General features: G+C 40.2%; 1 protein-coding gene across 7 annotated transcripts in view; it reads left to right on the top strand.

Annotated features, from left to right (window-relative positions):
• The window catches only part of RAB27B (RAB27B, member RAS oncogene family), a 178853-nt gene that overhangs the window by 111238 nt on the left and 57799 nt on the right, over positions 1-9816 (top strand). The window lies entirely within an intron of this gene.

Raw genomic sequence — 9816 nt, 5'->3', positions numbered from 1 at the left:
TTTGCCGAGCGGCTCGCCTGCGAAAAGGAAGTGAGACGTGGATGGGGAGATGTAGGCCGGCGGCGACGGACCCCGGGTCTGGAGCGGGGTTCGGGGTGTGAGCGCCCTGGATCGGCGGCTTCCACCCGGGATTCTGGTGCAGGCGTGGTAGGGGCGCGGATGTCTCAGAAAACTGGCTGGTGTCTGTCTTTGTTTTGGTCCTCGCCGATCAAACAGCTGGTTGGGATTTTAAAAAAAGAACCTGGCTTAGCAATGTCAGTTTCCTTCCATCTGTATCTCAAAGACAACCGAAATAACAATTCTTCATCATCATCGTGTTTCGAGGTTCATTTAAGGAGAAGTCATTTCGTGAGGTGAGACAAGGGATTGTCCGTCCTCAGGTGAAATAGCCCCAGAGAAATCAAGAGTCTGTCTGATAGTTTTTTTTTTTTTTTTAAACCTGTTCTTTCAGAATTGTGATCCGGGTATTGCAGTCCTAGAAGGGTGTGTACACGTGTGTTTGTTCAACTGGTCATAATAAATGAGCTTCCAAGAGTTTCCAACTCCGCACAAGCTATTGAATCAGGTGGAATGTCCCTAAGCAGAAGCTGGAGTCTCTGTCCCTAAGGAAAAGGCTGAGTTTGGTCAAAGTCATCAGACTTGCTACTAGCTGTTACACACTGGTTAACATTGTTACTGCTTTTTATTTCGAGACCTAAAATTAAGGATATGTATGATTCCAGTTGTGTATCTGCTGCTGCTAAGTCGCTTCAGTCATGTCCGACTCTGTGCGACCCCATAGACGGCAGCCCACCAGGCTCCCCCGTCCCTGGGATTCTCCAGGCAAGAACACTGGAGTGGGTTGCCATTTCCTTCTCCAATGCATGAAAGTGAGAAGTGAAAGGGAAGTCGCTCAGTCGTGTCCGACTCTTAGCGACCCCATGGACTGCAGCCTTCGAGGCTCTGAGTTCTTAGCAACAAAATTATTATTGAACATAATAATAGTTATAGATTTTTAGTCTGTTTCAAAGATGTACTGTTCTTAATATTCAGTTACATTCATACATCTTCAGTAATATTATAGATAAACAAACATATATCTATATATATATATATATGTTTTATGTGCACGGTTATAGAGTTCTAAATTTGAAGTTAACAGAAAAGTTAACTTCAGCAGTATAGCCTCAGGCATTTCAGTTTATTGAATTTTCAAGCTACTGTAAAGTCCAAATTGTAGTAAGAAGTGAGAGTCATACCTGCCTTGTGCTGTTCCCCCATATACTTATTTTTCACAGTTTCCTATCATTAATCCTCTACCTGGAGGGAATCAGTACTTCTTGAAGGCAAGAAGAGATTTTAGGAATGACCAAAACAAGTTAATCTTGGCAGATAGTTTAATGTTAAGGAGGCTTTTCTGCTTACGAACTGACAGTGGCCTCCCATAAATGTTACCATCTTTGCTTTCGAAAGAACAGAACCTTGCCAATGAAACCGGACAAGCCTGTTCTCAAAGATGCCAAGAAGGAATCAAAGGGTATCTGTCATATGTAAGCAAACCACAACTCCCTCATAGGCCATTTCTGGAACAGGAATCTGACTACCTGATAGGGAAGGTAACTCTAATATAATTGATCTGCTCAGCTCCTTGGCACACCAGCTTCTATTAAAATTATCTACTGGTTTCTGAACTGTTTTTCATTATATTTAACTGTACTTCTGGAAAGATAGAAGCCATCCAAAGCCCCAGGTGGTTCAAAAACAGAACTCTGCTCTTTTCCCACCTTCAGCCTGGGAGACTTTTGGTTGGGTTTTTGGTCTTGCAGATCAGGACAGCATGAAACATAGACCAACTATTCACATAAAGCTCAGCTCACAATTAATCCAGTTTCTTGAGTTGATTCATCAAGGTAGGTTAACCAACCTTGGTTCTGCTCTTAAGCAAGTAATTGCAGTTTTGAGAGACAGGAGAACAATTACTGTAAAAACAGACAGGACAAACTAGGTGTTTCCCATGAAGGGGAAGTCATTGTTGGAGTTGGTGGCTGAATGGTGTAATTTTTTCACTCATTATTAGGTGTAGAATGGACCTGACATTTATTCTGTAGTAGGAAGTAGCAACACCATGAAGCATAATAAAAACCAATTGTAAACTCCGTAAATGGAGTTGAGAGAATTACTAAACTTGTTTCACTCCCTTTGCAATCATTATTCATATTCTTTAAATATTAACCATCTTTCATAAGCCCTCCTTAAATGAAGGAAACTTGTCTGGATTATCAGTAATGAAAATAAAATGCTGTTTAACACATAGCCAAAAATTTCTAAATAAGTTGTCTTTTCTAAGTAAACAACTGGTGAGTGCAGTTGAGGAAAAGAACTTACATTTCTTGTTCACTTCTTAAACATTTATTAATAGTGTCAAGCCTTATTCTGGGCTCTGTGTGAACAGAAGTGGACCAAATGCACAAGAGTGACTGGACTCCAGAGAACTTGCCTTTTACTTTAGAGAATAAATGGATGTGCAAGTTAGATCTGTGATACATTGGAGATAAGAGCTAGACGAGAATGTAAAGCAGAGAAGGAACGAACAGTGGCAGTGACACGCCCAGTCAGTGTTGAAACTTTAGATCAGGTGCCCAGGGAAAGTCTAACTGAGAAGGTGACATTTGAATGTTGGTCTTACGGAAGCTCAGGACAAGGAGGAAGAGCTGTCTAGACTGAAGGATCAACAAGCAAGAGTTTGCCTGGCAACTTCCAGAAGTGGCAAGGAAGGCTGTCTGTGTCCCTGGGGGCAGGGTCGTACTGGGGCAGGTCACAGAGGGCTTTGAAAGCAAGCAAGTTGGCTTTTGATTTTTATTCTGAGTGAAGGAAGGCGACACTATCATTTAGATATTGTCTGTTGAAAAGAAGCTGAAGTTCCAATACTTTGGCCACCTGATGTGAAGAGCCAACTCGTTGGAAAAACCCCGATGCTGGGAAAGATAGAAGGCAGGAGAAGGGGGCAACAGAGGATGAGATGGTTGGATGGCATCACTGACTCGATGGACATGAGTTTGGGCAAACTCTGGGAAATGGTGAAAGACAGGGAAGCCTGGCAGGCTGCAGCCCAAAGAATCAGACACAGCCTAGGGACTGAAAACAACAGAAGAGACTAGAAAGCAGGGCTAGAGAGGGGCACAGAGTGAGGCTGGAGAGACCACCTGGGTGAAGTGAGTGTAAGTCGCTCAGTCATGGCCGACTCTGTGCGACCCCATGGACTATACAGTCCATGGAATTCTCCAGGCCAGAATATTGGAGTGGGAAGCCTTTCCCTTCTCCAGGGGATCTTCCCAACCCAGGGATTGAACCCGGGTCTCCCGCATTGCGGGTGGATTCTTTACCAGCTGAGCCACAAGGGAAGCCCACCTGGGAAGTCATTGCAAAGATGGGATAAGGTGTATCTGAGAAAACTAAGAAGTCCACTCCATGAATTATTTGTTATAGAGAATTGTCTGTACTGAGAAGCTGAACTAAATGAACTTCAACCTCTCTTTCAAAACTGTAATCCTACAAACCCAAGAAGGAACACAATTTGTTTGATATTTGATAGATATTATAGATCACATATTAAGAGATAACAGTGAAAATTTAGTTTATACGGTTGTAGAACATAGCATCAAAGTAAAGTAAATAACATCATAGTATATGGCAGTTGCCTGGAGGAGGAAATGGCAACCCACTCCAGTATTCTTGCCTGGGAAATCCCATGGACAGAGGAGACTGGCGGGCTACAGACCATGGGGTTGCAGAGGGTCAGACACGGCTAAGCAGTTGAGCTTGCACACATGTGTATATAGCAATTGTAGCTGCCATAGAAACCAAATGTCTAATATTCAGAAATGCAAGAACAACCTTTTTTAGTAGGTAAAACTATATTCAAAGATATCAAGATTCACAGAATCTGGGGAACAATTTTAGAAAAGGCAGATAAGCTCATCATTAATCAAATTATACTGGTGCTGAGTAGTAAAGCTATGAGTATGGCATTTAGTTTCCTTAAGGCACAGTTTTCTCCTGTGTACAACAAAAGGAATGGACTGATTACTTTAATATCCCTATTGTCTAGCTCTAGACCTGGGTAACCAGGTAACTCTTGCTTCCCATTTAGTTCCTTACCTTCCTTTCCCCCTTGTTTCTTTCCTCTCTTTCATTTATGTACCTATGTATCCAGATAGATAGATATTCATAATTATAGATGTATTTATGTGTATGAGTTTAGATATTCATAATATACATGTATAAGTAAACATGCACAATGTACACAGAGAGAAAAAGAGAAAGACGTAAATTCTATAAAAGAGGGCAAATTTCTTTTTAAGAGGCTTAAGAAAATATTCAAGATTGTATTTTAGCTTTCTTTCTGTAACCCATAAATTTATTGTCAATTATAGTGATCTTGGGGTCAACCCGATTTGTTTTCTTGTTGCTCTGTTCTTAACTTGCTCAGAAAAGTGAAACTGTGAGTTAAATCTGACCTGAGGGATACAGAACAAAAATAATTAGAAAAGGCAAAATGGGTCTGTGTGACATTTGTCCAATCTACGTAAGCAAGGTCCTCAGAGTCTGAGAAGCTTGTTAAAAGCGTTGCTCAGCTCTCATGGGCTGTGATTCAACATTTTCATAAAGAATGCACTGTTAATATGTGTTTCTGGATACATGAAAATATTTTTTTAAAAAGTATAGAATGGAACTAGATTTTTCAAAGAGGGAACAGAAAACCTGGCCTCTCTTAGTGCCTAAAATAATAGAAGCCTTTTCCAAGATCGGGAGCTTTCTTATATTCACCCAAGGTGCCTCCTTGAGCTGAGTTAGACCTCGGATTTTCTGAAATCTTTTTTCCAAATGCCGGGAAGCATCGGAGCAATGCACCTAATTTGCTAATTTCTTAATTTTTTTTTTTTTTTGAGTGAACAAAACAACTAAAGAGGCAGAAACTGTCACACCCAGTCTTGGCCCTGTCCCTCCCTTATTCAAACTTTGATCTTAATCATTCCAAGGTTGGCAATGCCAGTTATCAAAGGCTGCCTCTCAGAGCTTGGAGGTGAATGATTCTATGAGAAACAATACAGAAAACACTGCAAAACGTATCCTAGGAAAAATCACTGTAGTGAAAATATCCTGGTATTTACAACTAAGGGTTAAAAACATGTAGAAACAAATTTAAATAAATAGGACATGATATGACAAAGCCCTACTCTTTAATCTTATGTTAGAAATGAGACGCTAAGAGGACGTGGTGTACACACACACACACTCTGGAATACTGTGCTCAGTCACTTCAGGTGTGTCCAACTCTTTGTGACCCTATGGACTATAGCCCACCAGGATCCTCTGTCCATGAAATTCTCAAGGCAAGAATAGTGGAGTGGGTTGCCATGCCCTCCTCCAGGGATCTTCCTGACCCAGGGATAGAATTTGAGTCTCCTGATCTCCTGTATTGCAGGCAGATTTTTTACCGCTGAACCATTGGGGAAGCCCACACTGAATACTACTCAGCCATAAAAAAGAACAAAAATTGCCATTTGCACCAACATGGATGGACTTGAAGGCATTATGCTAAGTAAAATAAGTCAAAGAAAGATAAATACTGTATCACATCACTTATATGTGAAATCTAAAATGTTGTTTCCTTGGTGGTAAAAATCTTCCTGCAATGCAGGAGACCCAGGTTTGACCCCTGGTTTAGGAAGATGCCCTGGAGAAGGGAATGGCAACCCACTCCACTACTCTTGCCTGGCAAATTCCATGGACAGAGGTGCCTGGCGGGCTACAGCCCATGGGATCGGAAAGAGTCAGACCCAACTGAACAACTAACCTGTCATGTCAAAGAAAACTAGTGAATAAAACAAAAAGAAGCAGACTCACAGATATAGAGAACAAACCGGTGGTTATGCATTGTGAGAAGGGCAGTACAAGGACTGGGGAGTGCGAGGTACAGACTACTGGCTGAAAGATCGTTTCAAGGATGCATCGTACAACATGGGGAATAGAGCCAATATCTTGCAATAACTCTAACTGGAAAATGACTTTAAAAAATCATATAAAAATTTAAAAATTAAAAAAAAATACAGGATGCTAGTTGACGAAGACTGCATAGTAGCAATAAAATGGAATGAACAACTTTGGGTTTGCTTTTTTCTCAGGACTGGACTAAGCCATCATCAGGTGCTAGTCATTTTGAAACTGACCTAAAAACTGCAATTTCCCCAACCCTCCTTGTTAGATTATAATTTTTTTCACTTAGCTACTAGAAAAACCAAGGAGACAAAGGTAGAATATAGAACTCATTATTAGTACTGCTCCTGGATAGTCTCCTAATGGAGGTGCCCTCTTCCCACCCCAGGAGTTTGCACATTTGGTGAGAACTCATTCCATTTCAGATTGCAAAGAGTATTCTTAGACAAAGGTGAGAGCGAGATGAGAAATGGAAGGTGAGGCCCTATGTCCTGCATATGTTTTGCCCTCTAAGGGGGATGGTTTCAGCCACTTCAGGCTTGCCCTACTCTGCAGACTTGGTAAGCCTGGTGAGCATCTATTTCCGGTGCGAGGTGGGGGAGGCCTTTGAGTTTTATGGTGTGGTTTTCTCTGTGAAACGGCTCTATGATAATAGCTGAGTTGTGATGAAGATGAATTTCCTTTGAGCTGTAATGCTCTTCTCTCTGGTTCCCAACACAGCTTTGCAAATCAAGTGTGGTTTTCATGGGTCTGACTCCTTCTGGTTTTTCACACTTGCCAAGTACACTTTGACTTTTTAAAGTCAGCTCATGTGTGAGGCCCATGGGACCAGAAACTCTTTTCCTATCCTTTACATTCTGGAAGGAGTTGGATTAGGATAATTTTAGTGGAATAAAGACTGAGGTATGCTGCAATTCGTCCAGAGTAGCAATGATTCTTAAAATCAATATAGTAGGGGGGGGGGCGGGGAATTAAAAAAAAATCAATATAGTAAATATGCATATACTTAAGGGGATGGAAATGGCAACCCACTCCAGTGTTCTTGCCTGGAGAATCCCAGGGACAGGGGAGCCTGGTGGGCTGCCGTCTCTGGGGTCACACAGAGTTGGACACGACTGAAGCGACTTAGCAGCAGCAGCAGCAGCAAGGGGATAGGCTTGGCACCTTGAGAACAGAAAGCTAATTCAAAAGAGTAAATTTCAAGGTTTCATAAATGTTAACTATATATTTAAAGAAAGACATGTATTCTGTTTCATCATGTTTTATTACCAGTAGAAACATTTTTGTCTTATTTCTCAGGAATTATGTTCTTTAAAAGTGTGTAGAAATTGAAATAAGAGGTTTAAAAAATAGTTCACTGCTTTTTAGTCTTTTCTGCTAAAAATGGGTTATTGCACACTGCCACTTGATCCAAAACATGAAAATAAAAATCCAAGAATTCTGGACATCCTTTGGAGAGCACAAATTCTACCTGCAGAGTATAAACTTTAGAGAAAATGCCACGTTGCTGGGAGGCAATTCATGGGGTTACAAAGAGTCGGACACGACTGAGCGACTGAACTGAACTGAGTCATGTTAAAGTTGAAATTTACAATTATTTATTATAATAAAGAGAGCTGCCTACCATGTTAAAACTAATAATAGCAACTTAGTTTCTGGTATAATTTTTACATATCTGAATTGTTTATTAGAAATATTCATTATGTGCTGTTTTTGTGTCAGCAGCATAATTAGTCGTTTGATCGAAAGGATGTGGAAGACATAGTTCCTGCTCCTGAAGAGCTTAGAATCTGTTGAGGTAGATCCATGAGCAGATAATTTGAGTATAACCTGGTAAAGTTTGTTAGTGGTTTGAACACAGTATTGTGGTAATAAAGAGGAAGATAAAACCTAAGGGGGCTAAAACCGTAGAGTGAGCAGTTAGAAGTGGGACATACAAATGGTCTGAAATTAGCTCAAAAGACGGTTAAGGTTGGAGAAGAGAAGTCAGATTAGAGAAATAATTAATGAATGGCATTGACCAGCTATAGGAGAAAAGAGAAAGTTTTATGGGCTCAACCGTTAGGAGGCATTAGATGAATGAACAGTTCCCAGAATTGAGATTAGGTGTAGAGAAAGTGAAGCACGTTGGAGAAGACCTGAGGCTTTCAGGCACCTATAATGATTCAACTGGATTTACCAGGAAAAAGCCTTCAGGATTCTAAACCTGCTAGGAGAGGTCAGACTGATAATAGCAACTGGGAAGTGCTGGTCTGCAAGTGATCACGAAAATCCCTAAGACCTAATGCCATCTCTGAAGGAGACTCTGGGAAGAGGGAGGTTTAGTGGCCATAAGATAGGAGTCATGATTTTCTTCCTGTTCTGTCAGCACCAATCAGCTTTGGCTAATAAGGCCATTTACATTCTGGAAGGACTTAGGGGAAATGTAAGGTTATATATAATCATGTTGATTGCTATTATTAAATTGGGAGGATAAATATGCCTGTAGCTCTTAGTTATGAATCGGGCATCATTTATCCCTGTATGTGGGGCAACCACTTTAAATATTTCCATGCCCTAGGATTCTGTTCACTCATGTTTTCTCCCAGCCCCATTTGTGAAAACTGACATGTCATAGCTCGGTTAGGAATGTGTTCCAGTACCACAGAACAAAAGACCGAGCAGAGTACTCAAGTGATTGAATCTATTGATTTTGGCTCATTAATATCATGCTTCAATAATTGATGCCCAGCACATATTAATTGAAGAACAAATTAACTGCCATTCCCTTTGTTGTACTCAATAGCTTTGTTCCAACTCTGCTGCCTCTGAATTTATGACACTTCTAATCTCAGGATCTGCTTACCAAAGCGTAACACAATGTATCTCAATGTTCTAAAAGAATTAAAGGATAATTATCTAGTAACGATTACTTTTGAAATATCCAACCCATGTAAAATACTGTTACATAATTGACTTGTAAATGTGTGTCCATTGCCAAGTTTAAGGCAAGTTATTCTCTGTCTCCCACTTCCTCTTCCCAACGCCTTGTCCATTCCCATGTTAATACTCGTTCCAGTTCATTGTTCAAAACAGTTTGGGAAATATGTTGCTACATTTAAGAACATTCCTTATACAACCATCTGACTGCCTCTCACTCTCCATCGCAACTATTTCTGATTAGTGGATAATCAGCCTGAGAACCTTCTGCATGACCACTTGTCCTGTTGAGACGTTCCTCTCTTCTTTCTATGCAGATGTTGAAGGTCGTCTTTGTTACGGATGCATCATTTCAGGCATCTAGTTCAGAACAAATGTGTTTTTTTATAAAGCCTTCTCATAATATGCCAATAGCTCAGTTATCTGTGTTCTGATTATTATAGATAGAGAAAGAAAAGTTCTAAACAACATTTTCATGACTCATCTATGAGTTAGACACATAATCCATGTCTACAAATACCCCAGTCAAGATTTCTAATTAAAACCATGTTGATTTTAGTCCTTTTTGTTCTCTAGCATTTGGTTACTTACATTATTTACAAGCTGTTACCCAACTGTGAATCTTCTAGATTATCCCCTTCTGTAAATTCATCAATATTTCATATATTCTCTTGGGAAATACCAGTGTCTTTCTTGTTTGAGGTTTCAGTATAGGTAAGCTAGCATTAGGGACACAGATGTCTTGTTTTTGGCACTCCCACTTGTGCGGTAGTATAGCAATAAACATGAAGAAAAGACAAATATCATTGCAAAAAATGCTTTGTGTAACTTATGGTGAACATTTATAGATCACTCTAAATTATGACTTTTAGGCAGAATTGTCAAGAGTGAAAACTTGCATTGGTGTTTAATCTTGGTTTA

This window comes from Bison bison, unplaced genomic scaffold (assembly GCF_000754665.1).
Source record: "Bison bison bison isolate TAMUID 2011002044 unplaced genomic scaffold, Bison_UMD1.0 scf7180017864349, whole genome shotgun sequence".
NCBI lineage: Eukaryota > Metazoa > Chordata > Mammalia > Artiodactyla > Bovidae > Bison > Bison bison.
The sequence above is the reverse complement of the archived record's forward strand: the minus strand, read 5'-3'. Positions and strand labels throughout refer to the sequence as shown.